The 17,000-nt window shown below is 51.8% G+C and overlaps 15 non-coding genes and 2 pseudogenes across 15 annotated transcripts; all 17 read right to left on the bottom strand.

The window, feature by feature from the left end:
- Nucleotides 1-45: 45 nt before the first annotated feature.
- LOC142655019 (5S ribosomal RNA) lies at nucleotides 46-165 on the bottom strand. Its single transcript, XR_012849346.1, has one exon. It is a non-coding gene; the product is annotated as a 5S ribosomal RNA (ribosomal RNA).
- Nucleotides 166-1,046: 881 nt separating this feature from the next.
- Nucleotides 1,047-1,165, bottom strand: LOC142653610 (5S ribosomal RNA). The gene has a single exon (XR_012848536.1). It is a non-coding gene; the product is annotated as a 5S ribosomal RNA (ribosomal RNA).
- Nucleotides 1,166-2,343: 1,178 nt separating this feature from the next.
- On the bottom strand, nucleotides 2,344-2,462 carry LOC142653621 (5S ribosomal RNA). The gene has a single exon (XR_012848547.1). It is a non-coding gene; the product is annotated as a 5S ribosomal RNA (ribosomal RNA).
- A 569-nt stretch (nucleotides 2,463-3,031) lies between these two features.
- LOC142655021 (5S ribosomal RNA) lies at nucleotides 3,032-3,151 on the bottom strand. The gene has a single exon (XR_012849347.1). It is a non-coding gene; the product is annotated as a 5S ribosomal RNA (ribosomal RNA).
- Nucleotides 3,152-4,032: 881 nt separating this feature from the next.
- Nucleotides 4,033-4,151, bottom strand: LOC142653634 (5S ribosomal RNA). The gene has a single exon (XR_012848559.1). It is a non-coding gene; the product is annotated as a 5S ribosomal RNA (ribosomal RNA).
- A 1,178-nt stretch (nucleotides 4,152-5,329) lies between these two features.
- On the bottom strand, nucleotides 5,330-5,448 carry LOC142653645 (5S ribosomal RNA). Its single transcript, XR_012848570.1, has one exon. It is a non-coding gene; the product is annotated as a 5S ribosomal RNA (ribosomal RNA).
- A 569-nt stretch (nucleotides 5,449-6,017) lies between these two features.
- Nucleotides 6,018-6,137, bottom strand: LOC142655022 (5S ribosomal RNA). The gene has a single exon (XR_012849348.1). It is a non-coding gene; the product is annotated as a 5S ribosomal RNA (ribosomal RNA).
- Nucleotides 6,138-7,018: 881 nt separating this feature from the next.
- Nucleotides 7,019-7,137, bottom strand: LOC142654881 (5S ribosomal RNA). The gene has a single exon (XR_012849214.1). It is a non-coding gene; the product is annotated as a 5S ribosomal RNA (ribosomal RNA).
- Nucleotides 7,138-8,302: 1,165 nt separating this feature from the next.
- Nucleotides 8,303-8,421, bottom strand: LOC142653657 (5S ribosomal RNA). The gene has a single exon (XR_012848581.1). It is a non-coding gene; the product is annotated as a 5S ribosomal RNA (ribosomal RNA).
- A 569-nt stretch (nucleotides 8,422-8,990) lies between these two features.
- Nucleotides 8,991-9,110, bottom strand: LOC142655023 (5S ribosomal RNA). The gene has a single exon (XR_012849349.1). It is a non-coding gene; the product is annotated as a 5S ribosomal RNA (ribosomal RNA).
- An 881-nt stretch (nucleotides 9,111-9,991) lies between these two features.
- Nucleotides 9,992-10,110, bottom strand: LOC142654882 (5S ribosomal RNA). The gene has a single exon (XR_012849215.1). It is a non-coding gene; the product is annotated as a 5S ribosomal RNA (ribosomal RNA).
- A 1,165-nt stretch (nucleotides 10,111-11,275) lies between these two features.
- Nucleotides 11,276-11,394, bottom strand: LOC142654839 (5S ribosomal RNA). The gene has a single exon (XR_012849174.1). It is a non-coding gene; the product is annotated as a 5S ribosomal RNA (ribosomal RNA).
- A 569-nt stretch (nucleotides 11,395-11,963) lies between these two features.
- LOC142655024 (5S ribosomal RNA) lies at nucleotides 11,964-12,083 on the bottom strand. Its single transcript, XR_012849350.1, has one exon. It is a non-coding gene; the product is annotated as a 5S ribosomal RNA (ribosomal RNA).
- An 874-nt stretch (nucleotides 12,084-12,957) lies between these two features.
- Nucleotides 12,958-13,076, bottom strand: LOC142655092 (5S ribosomal RNA; annotated as a pseudogene).
- Nucleotides 13,077-14,241: 1,165 nt separating this feature from the next.
- Nucleotides 14,242-14,360, bottom strand: LOC142654840 (5S ribosomal RNA). The gene has a single exon (XR_012849175.1). It is a non-coding gene; the product is annotated as a 5S ribosomal RNA (ribosomal RNA).
- A 569-nt stretch (nucleotides 14,361-14,929) lies between these two features.
- Nucleotides 14,930-15,049, bottom strand: LOC142655025 (5S ribosomal RNA). The gene has a single exon (XR_012849351.1). It is a non-coding gene; the product is annotated as a 5S ribosomal RNA (ribosomal RNA).
- Nucleotides 15,050-15,923: 874 nt separating this feature from the next.
- LOC142655077 (5S ribosomal RNA) lies at nucleotides 15,924-16,042 on the bottom strand (annotated as a pseudogene).
- Between the last annotated feature and the right edge of the window lie 958 nt (nucleotides 16,043-17,000).

Raw genomic sequence — 17,000 nt, forward strand, 5'->3', positions numbered from 1 at the left:
ATGGAAATGACAAAAACAGGAAGATACAGCCGAGAAAAAAAATACAGTCTACAGCACCCGGTATTCCCAGGAGGTCTCCCATCCAAGTACTGTCCGAGCCCGACCCCGCTTTGCTTCCGAGATCGGACGAGATCGGGCGTATTCAGGGTGGTGTGGCCGGTAGACGCAGCTGACCTCTTCTCCACCACCCTCATTTGTTCAAAGCCCAGTCAGCCTGGCCCTGGCCGGCACGTGGCCAAATTGGTGCGTGCACCAAAGACTCGCCAGCAGGTAACGCTCACCTGCGGCACAGTGGCAGACGCCATTAGGAGCTCAGGGTGCGCACACATGAGCCCTCCATCCCTTTGACGAGCGTCGGTTGCCATTGCCAGCCGGGCATGGAAAAACGCAGCACGCCTAGAAACTTTCAGTCCATGGATACCGGCATAGCACCACTCCGGCCCAACAGGGGGCGGCTGTTTCCGAAGGACCAATGCGACGACCGCAAGGGCTGGCAGGGGGAATACAGCCGACAGGTGTTGTTGACTAATGAAACAGCTGCCACAGCAGTGCTGAGCAGCGGGTGTCTTTTAAAAAGCCTCAGTGCAGGCTTTTCGACAGGCTAACAATGGAATGAGGGTGTGAAAGAGAGAGCAAGCTCGGCCAGGAAGGTGGGATGGAGCCAGGTGTACGGGAAACAATTAGGGAAGGAGGTGAGCTGGTGGTGGTGAGTGATTGGAAGCGGCTTTCAGCGCGCTTCCCTTTCCTACGCTGCGTTGTCTGCAAACGTGTGCTGCTTTCGTGACGATGTCAGTCAGCCTGCAGGTTAACACTGAGTGCCCCCAGTCCTGCAAGGGGCGCTGTTACTATTGAAATTCAGCCTTGTATTAAAAGCAGTAATGCTGGTGGTGGCCACCATGCTGATAAGGAGGACAGGGATTTTGCGAGCATTCAAAAGCGCAAAAGAGAAAGCTCAGGAAAAGAAGCAAGTGTGCAGTTGAAAAAGTCAATGGGAAAAAGGCATTGAGGACAGCGACCATTGCTTGTTGCAGTGAGGAAAAGCAAAAAGCCTACAGCACCTGGTATTCCCAGGCGGTCTCCCATCCAAGTACTAACCAGGCCTGACCCTGCTTAGCTTCCGAGATCAGACGAGATCGGGCGCATTCAGGGTGGTGTGGCCGTAGGCAGAGACAGGCCTCTCACTCACTGCTCTTCTACTTCACAGCACGCCTCTTTCCAGGGCTCAACACTAGCCCCTTTCCATCTTCTTCACTTTTATATCCCTTAAAGTGAAGCTAAACCTGAAAAATAAAATACATTTTAAAAAAACATTCAAAACAAAAAACAAATAGATGTATGACTACACTTGTAAAAAGGTCCCCTAGAAATGAGTCTGCTGCAGAAACAAGCAGTTTGCCTGAAATCTAGCAGACCAAGAGGGAGTCCTTTCCTTCCTCTCAGCCTCCTCCATGTGCGGCTGGAGACCTGCTGCTATGAGCAGTGTGCACCAGCATGGCCTCACTGCTGAGACGTTCTTTTTGGGCCAAGGGGGCGGGGCTTAGTCTCCATTCACTCCAATGGAGTGTGTAAGCTGGCCAATGCTGAAGGACCTGAAACAGGGCAGCTCCAAGGCAACGATTGCACCTGCAATTGGTGACTTTTATATGTTTGCTGTTTTCTTTTACTTTACCTTGGGCTACTGTGGGCGGCTACTGTGGGCGGCTACATACTTGTTTGCAGCGTTTTGTCTTGCAACTGTCGAAAAACATATATATTCTGCCCTTTTGACACAAACGCAGCAAAAAGCCAGAGAAAATGCACCTCGTGAACGTACCCTTGCATTGTGCAAGTTACCCAGCTTTGCCAGGCTCCTGAAAGGCAAATCGGCCCAGTTGTGCCACAATTTGGGGGGATTGATGTGAGTAGAAATGGCTTTTAGCAGATCGCTATTACAGCTTGGCGTGGCACGTTAGCCAGCTGCTTTCCCAGGACTCTGAAGGCAAATGTGCCCAGCTATGCTGCAGTGTGGAGGATTGATCACTGGCAAACTAGGCAGGGCTCTTCACGCCCCAGCTTTCCCAGGCTCAGGACTTGCAAATGGGACTAATTATGCTGCCATATGAGAGGTGGGCATTTATCAGTGCATGACTAGGCAGGTCAGTCATTTTGCATTTTGGGAAAGCTGGGTAGCAACCTCTGGGCCCAAATGTGATGGATGAAATATTGGTTGTATAAAAAGCAAGAATTGAAAAGGGCAAGTGAGAGAAAGCAAATGAAAAGCGGTAAGTGTGCGGCTAAAAAAGTCAATGGGAAAAAGACATTGAGGACAGCGACCATTGCTTGTTGCAGCGAGGAAAAGCAAAAAGCCTACAGCACCTGGTATTCCCAGGCGGTCTCCCATCCAAGTACTAACCAGGCCTGACCCTGCTTAGCTTCCGAGATCAGACGAGATCGGGCGCATTCAGGGTGGTGTGGCCGTAGGCGGAGACAGGCCTCTCATTCACTCCTCTTCTACTTTCCAGTCTGGCTCTTGCCAGTGCTGAACACTGGGCCTATTTCTTCTATCCTTTGGCTTGATTTTTCGCTCGATTAACTGTCAGCAGCGTGGCACACCTAGGCGGCACACCTGGCCAGCCCCATGGCACCCACATGCCAAAGTCTCCTGCCTGTCGTTTTTCAAGGCCAAAGCAGGAAGTCAGCCCCTTTCCTCCTTCCTCACACTCGAGTCACCTAGTGGGCTGCATGCGCTGACCAACTGAAAGGGTCAGTTGCACAAACTTCTCTGCAGAGAGAGAAATTACTTCTGTTGGCCGACCGTCGGCTCAAGCCATCCCCTGGGCATCTGCTGAAAGCCTGGTCTCTTTTAACTCTATCATTTACATGTGTCAGGCTACAGGGGCAGTGAGGCCTTTTAGCTGGGGCACGCAGCTAGATAGTAGGCCGGTGCGGTCGCCTAGTGGTATGGCCGTTGGCAGCCACTGGGCCCAGAGCCGGAGATCCTGGAAGGATGGAAATGACAAAAACAGGAAGATACAGCCGAGAAAAAAAATACAGTCTACAGCACCCGGTATTCCCAGGAGGTCTCCCATCCAAGTACTGTCCGAGCCCGACCCCGCTTTGCTTCCGAGATCGGACGAGATCGGGCGTATTCAGGGTGGTGTGGCCGGTAGACGCAGCTGACCTCTTCTCCACCACCCTCATTTGTTCAAAGCCCAGTCAGCCTGGCCCTGGCCGGCACGTGGCCAAATTGGTGCGTGCACCAAAGACTCGCCAGCAGGTAACGCTCACCTGCGGCACAGTGGCAGACGCCATTAGGAGCTCAGGGTGCGCACACATGAGCCCTCCATCCCTTTGACGAGCGTCGGTTGCCATTGCCAGCCGGGCATGGAAAAACGCAGCACGCCTAGAAACTTTCAGTCCATGGATACCGGCATAGCACCACTCCGGCCCAACAGGGGGCGGCTGTTTCCGAAGGACCAATGCGACGACCGCAAGGGCTGGCAGGGGGAATACAGCCGACAGGTGTTGTTGACTAATGAAACAGCTGCCACAGCAGTGCTGAGCAGCGGGTGTCTTTTAAAAAGCCTCAGTGCAGGCTTTTCGACAGGCTAACAATGGAATGAGGGTGTGAAAGAGAGAGCAAGCTCGGCCAGGAAGGTGGGATGGAGCCAGGTGTACGGGAAACAATTAGGGAAGGAGGTGAGCTGGTGGTGGTGAGTGATTGGAAGCGGCTTTCAGCGCGCTTCCCTTTCCTACGCTGCGTTGTCTGCAAACGTGTGCTGCTTTCGTGACGATGTCAGTCAGCCTGCAGGTTAACACTGAGTGCCCCCAGTCCTGCAAGGGGCGCTGTTACTATTGAAATTCAGCCTTGTATTAAAAGCAGTAATGCTGGTGGTGGCCACCATGCTGATAAGGAGGACAGGGATTTTGCGAGCATTCAAAAGCGCAAAAGAGAAAGCTCAGGAAAAGAAGCAAGTGTGCAGTTGAAAAAGTCAATGGGAAAAAGGCATTGAGGACAGCGACCATTGCTTGTTGCAGTGAGGAAAAGCAAAAAGCCTACAGCACCTGGTATTCCCAGGCGGTCTCCCATCCAAGTACTAACCAGGCCTGACCCTGCTTAGCTTCCGAGATCAGACGAGATCGGGCGCATTCAGGGTGGTGTGGCCGTAGGCAGAGACAGGCCTCTCACTCACTGCTCTTCTACTTCACAGCACGCCTCTTTCCAGGGCTCAACACTAGCCCCTTTCCATCTTCTTCACTTTTATATCCCTTAAAGTGAAGCTAAACCTGAAAAATAAAATACATTTTAAAAAAACATTCAAAACAAAAAACAAATAGATGTATGACTACACTTGTAAAAAGGTCCCCTAGAAATGAGTCTGCTGCAGAAACAAGCAGTTTGCCTGAAATCTAGCAGACCAAGAGGGAGTCCTTTCCTTCCTCTCAGCCTCCTCCATGTGCGGCTGGAGACCTGCTGCTATGAGCAGTGTGCACCAGCATGGCCTCACTGCTGAGACGTTCTTTTTGGGCCAAGGGGGCGGGGCTTAGTCTCCATTCACTCCAATGGAGTGTGTAAGCTGGCCAATGCTGAAGGACCTGAAACAGGGCAGCTCCAAGGCAACGATTGCACCTGCAATTGGTGACTTTTATATGTTTGCTGTTTTCTTTTACTTTACCTTGGGCTACTGTGGGCGGCTACTGTGGGCGGCTACATACTTGTTTGCAGCGTTTTGTCTTGCAACTGTCGAAAAACATATATATTCTGCCCTTTTGACACAAACGCAGCAAAAAGCCAGAGAAAATGCACCTCGTGAACGTACCCTTGCATTGTGCAAGTTACCCAGCTTTGCCAGGCTCCTGAAAGGCAAATCGGCCCAGTTGTGCCACAATTTGGGGGGATTGATGTGAGTAGAAATGGCTTTTAGCAGATCGCTATTACAGCTTGGCGTGGCACGTTAGCCAGCTGCTTTCCCAGGACTCTGAAGGCAAATGTGCCCAGCTATGCTGCAGTGTGGAGGATTGATCACTGGCAAACTAGGCAGGGCTCTTCACGCCCCAGCTTTCCCAGGCTCAGGACTTGCAAATGGGACTAATTATGCTGCCATATGAGAGGTGGGCATTTATCAGTGCATGACTAGGCAGGTCAGTCATTTTGCATTTTGGGAAAGCTGGGTAGCAACCTCTGGGCCCAAATGTGATGGATGAAATATTGGTTGTATAAAAAGCAAGAATTGAAAAGGGCAAGTGAGAGAAAGCAAATGAAAAGCGGTAAGTGTGCGGCTAAAAAAGTCAATGGGAAAAAGACATTGAGGACAGCGACCATTGCTTGTTGCAGCGAGGAAAAGCAAAAAGCCTACAGCACCTGGTATTCCCAGGCGGTCTCCCATCCAAGTACTAACCAGGCCTGACCCTGCTTAGCTTCCGAGATCAGACGAGATCGGGCGCATTCAGGGTGGTGTGGCCGTAGGCGGAGACAGGCCTCTCATTCACTGCTCTTCTACTTTCCAGTCTGGCTCTTGCCAGTGCTGAACACTGGGCCTATTTCTTCTATCCTTTGGCTTGATTTTTCGCTCGATTAACTGTCAGCAGCGTGGCACACCTAGGCGGCACACCTGGCCAGCCCCATGGCACCCACATGCCAAAGTCTCCTGCCTGTCGTTTTTCAAGGCCAAAGCAGGAAGTCAGCCCCTTTCCTCCTTCCTCACACTCGAGTCACCTAGTGGGCTGCATGCGCTGACCAACTGAAAGGGTCAGTTGCACAAACTTCTCTGCAGAGAGAGAAATTACTTCTGTTGGCCGACCGTCGGCTCAAGCCATCCCCTGGGCATCTGCTGAAAGCCTGGTCTCTTTTAACTCTATCATTTACATGTGTCAGGCTACAGGGGCAGTGAGGCCTTTTAGTTGGGGCACGCAGCTAGATAGTAGGCCGGTGCGGTCGCCTAGTGGTATGGCCGTTGGCAGCCACTGGGCCCAGAGCCGGAGATCCTGGAAGGATGGAAATGACAAAAACAGGAAGATACAGCCGAGAAAAAAAATACAGTCTACAGCACCCGGTATTCCCAGGAGGTCTCCCATCCAAGTACTGTCCGAGCCCGACCCCGCTTTGCTTCCGAGATCGGACGAGATCGGGCGTATTCAGGGTGGTGTGGCCGGTAGACGCAGCTGACCTCTTCTCCACCACCCTCATTTGTTCAAAGCCCAGTCAGCCTGGCCCTGGCCGGCACGTGGCCAAATTGGTGCGTGCACCAAAGACTCGCCAGCAGGTAACGCTCACCTGCGGCACAGTGGCAGACGCCATTAGGAGCTCAGGGTGCGCACACATGAGCCCTCCATCCCTTTGACGAGCGTCGGTTGCCATTGCCAGCCGGGCATGGAAAAACGCAGCACGCCTAGAAACTTTCAGTCCATGGATACCGGCATAGCACCACTCCGGCCCAACAGGGGGCGGCTGTTTCCGAAGGACCAATGCGACGACCGCAAGGGCTGGCAGAGGGAATACAGCCGACAGGTGTTGTTGACTAATGAAACAGCTGCCACAGCAGTGATGAGCAGCGGGTGTCTTTTAAAAAGCCTCAGTGCAGGCTTTTCGACAGGCTAACAATGGAATGAGGGTGTGAAAGAGAGAGCAAGCTCGGCCAGGAAGGTGGGATGGAGCCAGGTGTACGGGAAACAATTAGGGAAGGAGGTGAGCTGGTGGTGGTGAATGATTGGAAGCGGCTTTCAGCGCGCTTCCCTTTCCTACGCTGCGTTGTCTGCAAACGTGTGCTGCATTCGTGACGCTGTCAGTCAGCCTGCAGGTTAACACTGAGTGCCCCCAGTCCTGCAAGGGGCGCTGTTACTATTGAAATTCAGCCTCGTATTAAAAGCAGTAATGCTGGTGGTGGCCACCATGCTGATAAGGAGGACAGGGATTTTGCGAGCATTCAAAAGCGCAAAAGAGAAAGCTCAGGAAAAGAAGCAAGTGTGCAGTTGAAAAAGTCAATGGGAAAAAGGCATTGAGGACAGCGACCATTGCTTGTTGCAGTGAGGAAAAGCAAAAAGCCTACAGCACCTGGTATTCCCAGGCGGTCTCCCATCCAAGTACTAACCAGGCCTGACGCTGCTTAGCTTCCGAGATCAGACGAGATCGGGCGCATTCAGGGTGGTGTGGCCGTAGGCAGAGAAAGGCCTCTCACTCACTGCTCTTCTACTTCACAGCACGCCTCTTTCCAGGGCTCAACACTAGCCCCTTTCCATTTTCTTCACTTTTATATCTCTTAAAGTGAAGCTAAACCTGAAAAATAAAATACATTTAAAAAAAACATTCAAAACAAAAAACAAATAGATGTATGACTACACTTGTAAAAAGGTCCCCTAGAAATGAGTCTGCTGCAGAAACAAGCAGTTTGCCTGACATCTAGCAGACCAAGAGGGAGTCCTTTCCTTCCTCTCAGCCTCCTCCATGTGCGGCTGGAGACCTGCTGCTATGAGCAGTGTGCACCAGCATGGCCTCACTGCTGAGACGTTCTTTTTGGGCCAAGGGGGCGGGGCTTAGTCTCCATTCACTCCAATGGAGTGTGTAAGCTGGCCAATGCTGAAGGACCTGAAACAGGGCAGCTCCAAGGCAACGATTGCACCTGCAATGGGTGACTTTTATATGTTTGCTGTTTTCTTTTACTTTACCTTGGGCTACTGTGGGCGGCTACATACTTGTTTGCAGCGTTTTGTCTTGCAACTGTGGAAAAACATATATATTCTGCCCTTTTGACACAAACGCAGCAAAAAGCCAGAGAAAATGCACCTCGTGAACGTACCCTTGCATTGTGCAAGTTACCCAGCTTTGCCAGGCTCCTGAAAGGCAAATCGGCCCAGTTGTGCCACAATTTGGGGGGATTGATGTGAGTAGAAATGGCTTTTAGCAGATCGCTATTACAGCTTGGCGTGGCACGTTAGCCAGCTGCTTTCCCAGGACTCTGAAGGCAAATGTGCCCAGCTATGCTGCAGTGTGGAGGATTGATCACTGGCAAACTAGGCAGGGCTCTTCACGCCCCAGCTTTCCCAGGCTCAGGACTTGCAAATGGGACTAATTATGCTGCCATATGAGAGGTGGGCATTTATCAGTGCATGACTAGGCAGGTCAGTCATTTTGCATTTTGGGAAAGCTGGGTAGCAACCTCTGGGCCCAAATGTGATGGATGAAATATTGGTTGTATAAAAAGCAAGAATTGAAAAGGGCAAGTGAGAGAAAGCAAATGAAAAGCGGTAAGTGTGCGGCTAAAAAAGTCAATGGGAAAAAGACATTGAGGACAGCGACCATTGCTTGTTGCAGCGAGGAAAAGCAAAAAGCCTACAGCACCTGGTATTCCCAGGCGGTCTCCCATCCAAGTACTAACCAGGCCTGACCCTGCTTAGCTTCCGAGATCAGACGAGATCGGGCGCATTCAGGGTGGTGTGGCCGTAGGCGGAGACAGGCCTCTCATTCACTGCTCTTCTACTTTCCAGTCTGGCTCTTGCCAGTGCTGAACACTGGGCCTATTTCTTCTATCCTTTGGCTTGATTTTTCGCTCGATTAACTGTCAGCAGCGTGGCACACCTAGGCGGCACACCTGGCCAGCCCCATGGCACCCACATGCCAAAGTCTCCTGCCTGTCGTTTTTCAAGGCCAAAGCAGGAAGTCAGCCCCTTTCCTCCTTCCTCACACTCGAGTCACCTAGTGGGCTGCATGCGCTGACCAACTGAAAGGGTCAGTTGCACAAACTTCTCTGCAGAGAGAGAAATTACTTCTGTTGGCCGACCGTCGGCTCAAGCCATCCCCTGGGCATCTGCTGAAAGCCTGGTCTCTTTTAACTCTATCATTTACATGTGTCAGGCTACAGGGGCAGTGAGGCCTTTTAGTTGGGGCACGCAGCTAGATAGTAGGCCGGTGCGGTCGCCTAGTGGTATGGCCGTTGGCAGCCACTGGGCCCAGAGCCGGAGATCCTGGAAGGATGGAAATGACAAAAACAGGAAGATACAGCCGAGAAAAAAAATACAGTCTACAGCACCCGGTATTCCCAGGAGGTCTCCCATCCAAGTACTGTCCGAGCCCGACCCCGCTTTGCTTCCGAGATCGGACGAGATCGGGCGTATTCAGGGTGGTGTGGCCGGTAGACGCAGCTGACCTCTTCTCCACCACCCTCATTTGTTCAAAGCCCAGTCAGCCTGGCCCTGGCCGGCACGTGGCCAAATTGGTGCGTGCACCAAAGACTCGCCAGCAGGTAACGCTCACCTGCGGCACAGTGGCAGACGCCATTAGGAGCTCAGGGTGCGCACACATGAGCCCTCCATCCCTTTGACGAGCGTCGGTTGCCATTGCCAGCCGGGCATGGAAAAACGCAGCACGCCTAGAAACTTTCAGTCCATGGATACCGGCATAGCACCACTCCGGCCCAACAGGGGGCGGCTGTTTCCGAAGGACCAATGCGACGACCGCAAGGGCTGGCAGAGGGAATACAGCCGACAGGTGTTGTTGACTAATGAAACAGCTGCCACAGCAGTGATGAGCAGCGGGTGTCTTTTAAAAAGCCTCAGTGCAGGCTTTTCGACAGGCTAACAATGGAATGAGGGTGTGAAAGAGAGAGCAAGCTCGGCCAGGAAGGTGGGATGGAGCCAGGTGTACGGGAAACAATTAGGGAAGGAGGTGAGCTGGTGGTGGTGAATGATTGGAAGCGGCTTTCAGCGCGCTTCCCTTTCCTACGCTGCGTTGTCTGCAAACGTGTGCTGCATTCGTGACGCTGTCAGTCAGCCTGCAGGTTAACACTGAGTGCCCCCAGTCCTGCAAGGGGCGCTGTTACTATTGAAATTCAGCCTCGTATTAAAAGCAGTAATGCTGGTGGTGGCCACCATGCTGATAAGGAGGACAGGGATTTTGCGAGCATTCAAAAGCGCAAAAGAGAAAGCTCAGGAAAAGAAGCAAGTGTGCAGTTGAAAAAGTCAATGGGAAAAAGGCATTGAGGACAGCGACCATTGCTTGTTGCAGTGAGGAAAAGCAAAAAGCCTACAGCACCTGGTATTCCCAGGCGGTCTCCCATCCAAGTACTAACCAGGCCTGACGCTGCTTAGCTTCCGAGATCAGACGAGATCGGGCGCATTCAGGGTGGTGTGGCCGTAGGCAGAGAAAGGCCTCTCACTCACTGCTCTTCTACTTCACAGCACGCCTCTTTCCAGGGCTCAACACTAGCCCCTTTCCATTTTCTTCACTTTTATATCTCTTAAAGTGAAGCTAAACCTGAAAAATAAAATACATTTAAAAAAAACATTCAAAACAAAAAACAAATAGATGTATGACTACACTTGTAAAAAGGTCCCCTAGAAATGAGTCTGCTGCAGAAACAAGCAGTTTGCCTGACATCTAGCAGACCAAGAGGGAGTCCTTTCCTTCCTCTCAGCCTCCTCCATGTGCGGCTGGAGACCTGCTGCTATGAGCAGTGTGCACCAGCATGGCCTCACTGCTGAGACGTTCTTTTTGGGCCAAGGGGGCGGGGCTTAGTCTCCATTCACTCCAATGGAGTGTGTAAGCTGGCCAATGCTGAAGGACCTGAAACAGGGCAGCTCCAAGGCAACGATTGCACCTGCAATGGGTGACTTTTATATGTTTGCTGTTTTCTTTTACTTTACCTTGGGCTACTGTGGGCGGCTACATACTTGTTTGCAGCGTTTTGTCTTGCAACTGTGGAAAAACATATATATTCTGCCCTTTTGACACAAACGCAGCAAAAAGCCAGAGAAAATGCACCTCGTGAACGTACCCTTGCATTGTGCAAGTTACCCAGCTTTGCCAGGCTCCTGAAAGGCAAATCGGCCCAGTTGTGCCACAATTTGGGGGGATTGATGTGAGTAGAAATGGCTTTTAGCAGATCGCTATTACAGCTTGGCGTGGCACGTTAGCCAGCTGCTTTCCCAGGACTCTGAAGGCAAATGTGCCCAGCTATGCTGCAGTGTGGAGGATTGATCACTGGCAAACTAGGCAGGGCTCTTCACGCCCCAGCTTTCCCAGGCTCAGGACTTGCAAATGGGACTAATTATGCTGCCATATGAGAGGTGGGCATTTATCAGTGCATGACTAGGCAGGTCAGTCATTTTGCATTTTGGGAAAGCTGGGTAGCAACCTCTGGGCCCAAATGTGATGGATGAAATATTGGTTGTATAAAAAGCAAGAATTGAAAAGGGCAAGTGAGAGAAAGCAAATGAAAAGCGGTAAGTGTGCGGCTAAAAAAGTCAATGGGAAAAAGACATTGAGGACAGCGACCATTGCTTGTTGCAGCGAGGAAAAGCAAAAAGCCTACAGCACCTGGTATTCCCAGGCGGTCTCCCATCCAAGTACTAACCAGGCCTGACCCTGCTTAGCTTCCAAGATCAGACGAGATCGGGCGCATTCAGGGTGGTGTGGCCGTAGGCGGAGACAGGCCTCTCATTCACTCCTCTTCTACTTTCCAGTCTGGCTCTTGCCAGTGCTGAACACTGGGCCTATTTCTTCTATCCTTTGGCTTGATTTTTCGCTCGATTAACTGTCAGCAGCGTGGCACACCTAGGCGGCACACCTGGCCAGCCCCATGGCACCCACATGCCAAAGTCTCCTGCCTGTCGTTTTTCAAGGCCAAAGCAGGAAGTCAGCCCCTTTCCTCCTTCCTCACACTCGAGTCACCTAGTGGGCTGCATGCGCTGACCAACTGAAAGGGTCAGTTGCACAAACTTCTCTGCAGAGAGAGAAATTACTTCTGTTGGCCGACCGTCGGCTCAAGCCATCCCCTGGGCATCTGCTGAAAGCCTGGTCTCTTTTAACTCTATCATTTACATGTGTCAGGCTACAGGGGCAGTGAGGCCTTTTAGCTGGGGCACGCAGCTAGATAGTAGGCCGGTGCGGTCGCCTAGTGGTATGGCCGTTGGCAGCCACTGGGCCCAGAGCCGGAGATCCTGGAAGGATGGAAATGACAAAAACAGGAAGATACAGCCGAGAAAAAAAATACAGTCTACAGCACCCGGTATTCCCAGGAGGTCTCCCATCCAAGTACTGTCCGAGCCCGACCCCGCTTTGCTTCCGAGATCGGACGAGATCGGGCGTATTCAGGGTGGTGTGGCCGGTAGACGCAGCTGACCTCTTCTCCACCACCCTCATTTGTTCAAAGCCCAGTCAGCCTGGACCCGGCCGGCACGTGGCCAAATTGGTGCGTGCACCAAAGACTCGCCAGCAGGTAACGCTCACCTGCGGCACAGTGGCAGACGCCATTAGGAGCTCAGGGTGCGCACACATGAGCCCTCCATCCCTTTGACGAGCGTCGGTTGCCATTGCCAGCCGGGCATGGAAAAACGCAGCACGCCTAGAAACTTTCAGTCCATGGATACCGGCATAGCACCACTCCGGCCCAACAGGGGGCGGCTGTTTCCGAAGGACCAATGCGACGACCGCAAGGGCTGGCAGGGGGAATACAGCCGACAGGTGTTGTTGACTAATGAAACAGCTGCCACAGCAGTGCTGAGCAGCGGGTGTCTTTTAAAAAGCCTCAGTGCAGGCTTTTCGACAGGCTAACAATGGAATGAGGGTGTGAAAGAGAGAGCAAGCTCGGCCAGGAAGGTGGGATGGAGCCAGGTGTACGGGAAACAATTAGGGAAGGAGGTGAGCTGGTGGTGGTGAGTGATTGGAAGCGGCTTTCAGCGCGCTTCCCTTTCCTACGCTGCGTTGTCTGCAAACGTGTGCTGCTTTCGTGACGATGTCAGTCAGCCTGCAGGTTAACACTGAGTGCCCCCAGTCCTGCAAGGGGCGCTGTTACTATTGAAATTCAGCCTTGTATTAAAAGCAGTAATGCTGGTGGTGGCCACCATGCTGATAAGGAGGACAGGGATTTTGCGAGCATTCAAAAGCGCAAAAGAGAAAGCTCAGGAAAAGAAGCAAGTGTGCAGTTGAAAAAGTCAATGGGAAAAAGGCATTGAGGACAGCGACCATTGCTTGTTGCAGTGAGGAAAAGCAAAAAGCACCTGGTATTCCCAGGCGGTCTCCCATCCAAGTACTAACCAGGCCTGACGCTGCTTAGCTTCCGAGATCAGACGAGATTGGGCGCATTCAGGGTGGTGTGGCCGTAGGCAGAGACAGGCCTCTCACTCACTGCTCTTCTACTTCACAGCACGCCTCTTTCCAGGGCTCAACACTAGCCCCTTTCCATTTTCTTCACTTTTATATCTCTTAAAGTGAAGCTAAACCTGAAAAATAAAATACATTTAAAAAAAACATTCAAAACAAAAAACAAATAGATGTATGACTACACTTGTAAAAAGGTCCCCTAGAAATGAGTCTGCTGCAGAAACAAGCAGTTTGCCTGACATCTAGCAGACCAAGAGGGAGTCCTTTCCTTCCTCTCAGCCTCCTCCATGTGCGGCTGGAGACCTGCTGCTATGAGCAGTGTGCACCAGCATGGCCTCACTGCTGAGACGTTCTTTTTGGGCCAAGGGGGCGGGGCTTAGTCTCCATTCACTCCAATGGAGTGTGTAAGCTGGCCAATGCTGAAGGACCTGAAACAGGGCAGCTCCAAGGCAACGATTGCACCTGCAATGGGTGACTTTTATATGTTTGCTGTTTTCTTTTACTTTACCTTGGGCTACTGTGGGCGGCTACATACTTGTTTGCAGCGTTTTGTCTTGCAACTGTGGAAAAACATATATATTCTGCCCTTTTGACACAAACGCAGCAAAAAGCCAGAGAAAATGCACCTCGTGAACGTACCCTTGCATTGTGCAAGTTACCCAGCTTTGCCAGGCTCCTGAAAGGCAAATCGGCCCAGTTGTGCCACAATTTGGGGGGATTGATGTGAGTAGAAATGGCTTTTAGCAGATCGCTATTACAGCTTGGCGTGGCACGTTAGCCAGCTGCTTTCCCAGGACTCTGAAGGCAAATGTGCCCAGCTATGCTGCAGTGTGGAGGATTGATCACTGGCAAACTAGGCAGGGCTCTTCACGCCCCAGCTTTCCCAGGCTCAGGACTTGCAAATGGGACTAATTATGCTGCCATATGAGAGGTGGGCATTTATCAGTGCATGACTAGGCAGGTCAGTCATTTTGCATTTTGGGAAAGCTGGGTAGCAACCTCTGGGCCCAAATGTGATGGATGAAATATTGGTTGTATAAAAAGCAAGAATTGAAAAGGGCAAGTGAGAGAAAGCAAATGAAAAGCGGTAAGTGTGCGGCTAAAAAAGTCAATGGGAAAAAGACATTGAGGACAGCGACCATTGCTTGTTGCAGCGAGGAAAAGCAAAAAGCCTACAGCACCTGGTATTCCCAGGCGGTCTCCCATCCAAGTACTAACCAGGCCTGACCCTGCTTAGCTTCCAAGATCAGACGAGATCGGGCGCATTCAGGGTGGTGTGGCCGTAGGCGGAGACAGGCCTCTCATTCACTCCTCTTCTACTTTCCAGTCTGGCTCTTGCCAGTGCTGAACACTGGGCCTATTTCTTCTACCCTTTGGCTTGATTTTTCGCTCGATTAACTGTCAGCAGCGTGGCACACCTAGGCGGCACACCTGGCCAGCCCCATGGCACCCACATGCCAAAGTCTCCTGCCTGTCGTTTTTCAAGGCCAAAGCAGGAAGTCAGCCCCTTTCCTCCTTCCTCACACTCGAGTCACCTAGTGGGCTGCATGCGCTGACCAACTGAAAGGGTCAGTTGCACAAACTTCTCTGCAGAGAGAGAAATTACTTCTGTTGGCCGACCGTCGGCTCAAGCCATCCCCTGGGCATCTGCTGAAAGCCTGGTCTCTTTTAACTCTATCATTTACATGTGTCAGGCTACAGGGGCAGTGAGGCCTTTTAGCTGGGGCACGCAGCTAGATAGTAGGCCGGTGCGGTCGCCTAGTGGTATGGCCGTTGGCAGCCACTGGGCCCAGAGCCGGAGATCCTGGAAGGATGGAAATGACAAAAACAGGAAGATACAGCCGAGAAAAAAAATACAGTCTACAGCACCCGGTATTCCCAGGAGGTCTCCCATCCAAGTACTGTCCGAGCCCGACCCCGCTTTGCTTCCGAGATCGGACGAGATCGGGCGTATTCAGGGTGGTGTGGCCGGTAGACGCAGCTGACCTCTTCTCCACCACCCTCATTTGTTCAAAGCCCAGTCAGCCTGGACCCGGCCGGCACGTGGCCAAATTGGTGCGTGCACCAAAGACTCGCCAGCAGGTAACGCTCACCTGCGGCACAGTGGCAGACGCCATTAGGAGCTCAGGGTGCGCACACATGAGCCCTCCATCCCTTTGACGAGCGTCGGTTGCCATTGCCAGCCGGGCATGGAAAAACGCAGCACGCCTAGAAACTTTCAGTCCATGGATACCGGCATAGCACCACTCCGGCCCAACAGGGGGCGGCTGTTTCCGAAGGACCAATGCGACGACCGCAAGGGCTGGCAGAGGGAATACAGCCGACAGGTGTTGTTGACTAATGAAACAGCTGCCACAGCAGTGATGAGCAGCGGGTGTCTTTTAAAAAGCCTCAGTGCAGGCTTTTCGACAGGCTAACAATGGAATGAGGGTGTGAAAGAGAGAGCAAGCTCGGCCAGGAAGGTGGGATGGAGCCAGGTGTACGGGAAACAATTAGGGAAGGAGGTGAGCTGGTGGTGGTGAATGATTGGAAGCGGCTTTCAGCGCGCTTCCCTTTCCTACGCTGCGTTGTCTGCAAACGTGTGCTGCATTCGTGACGCTGTCAGTCAGCCTGCAGGTTAACACTGAGTGCCCCCAGTCCTGCAAGGGGCGCTGTTACTATTGAAATTCAGCCTCGTATTAAAAGCAGTAATGCTGGTGGTGGCCACCATGCTGATAAGGAGGACAGGGATTTTGCGAGCATTCAAAAGCGCAAAAGAGAAAGCTCAGGAAAAGAAGCAAGTGTGCAGTTGAAAAAGTCAATGGGAAAAAGGCATTGAGGACAGCGACCATTGCTTGTTGCAGTGAGGAAAAGCAAAAAGCACCTGGTATTCCCAGGCGGTCTCCCATCCAAGTACTAACCAGGCCTGACGCTGCTTAGCTTCCGAGATCAGACGAGATCGGGCGCATTCAGGGTGGTGTGGCCGTAGGCAGAGAAAGGCCTCTCACTCACTGCTCTTCTACTTCACAGCACGCCTCTTTCCAGGGCTCAACACTAGCCCCTTTCCATTTTCTTCACTTTTATATCTCTTAAAGTGAAGCTAAACCTGAAAAATAAAATACATTTAAAAAAAACATTCAAAACAAAAAACAAATAGATGTATGACTACACTTGTAAAAAGGTCCCCTAGAAATGAGTCTGCTGCAGAAACAAGCAGTTTGCCTGACATCTAGCAGACCAAGAGGGAGTCCTTTCCTTCCTCTCAGCCTCCTCCATGTGCGGCTGGAGACCTGCTGCTATGAGCAGTGTGCACCAGCATGGCCTCACTGCTGAGACGTTCTTTTTGGGCCAAGGGGGCGGGGCTTAGTCTCCATTCACTCCAATGGAGTGTGTAAGCTGGCCAATGCTGAAGGACCTGAAACAGGGCAGCTCCAAGGCAACGATTGCACCTGCAATGGGTGACTTTTATATGTTTGCTGTTTTCTTTTACTTTACCTTGGGCTACTGTGGGCGGCTACATACTTGTTTGCAGCGTTTTGTCTTGCAACTGTGGAAAAACATATATATTCTGCCCTTTTGACACAAACGCAGCAAAAAGCCAGAGAAAATGCACCTCGTGAACGTACCCTTGCATTGTGCAAGTTACCCAGCTTTGCCAGGCTCCTGAAAGGCAAATCGGCCCAGTTGTGCCACAATTTGGGGGGATTGATGTGAGTAGAAATGGCTTTTAGCAGATCGCTATTACAGCTTGGCGTGGCACGTTAGCCAGCTGCTTTCCCAGGACTCTGAAGGCAAATGTGCCCAGCTATGCTGCAGTGTGGAGGATTGATCACTGGCAAACTAGGCAGGGCTCTTCACGCCCCAGCTTTCCCAGGCTCAGGACTTGCAAATGGGACTAATTATGCTGCCATATGAGAGGTGGGCATTTATCAGTGCATGACTAGGCAGG

Source organism: Rhinoderma darwinii, chromosome 5, assembly GCF_050947455.1.
Source record: "Rhinoderma darwinii isolate aRhiDar2 chromosome 5, aRhiDar2.hap1, whole genome shotgun sequence".
Taxonomy (NCBI): domain Eukaryota; kingdom Metazoa; phylum Chordata; class Amphibia; order Anura; family Rhinodermatidae; genus Rhinoderma; species Rhinoderma darwinii.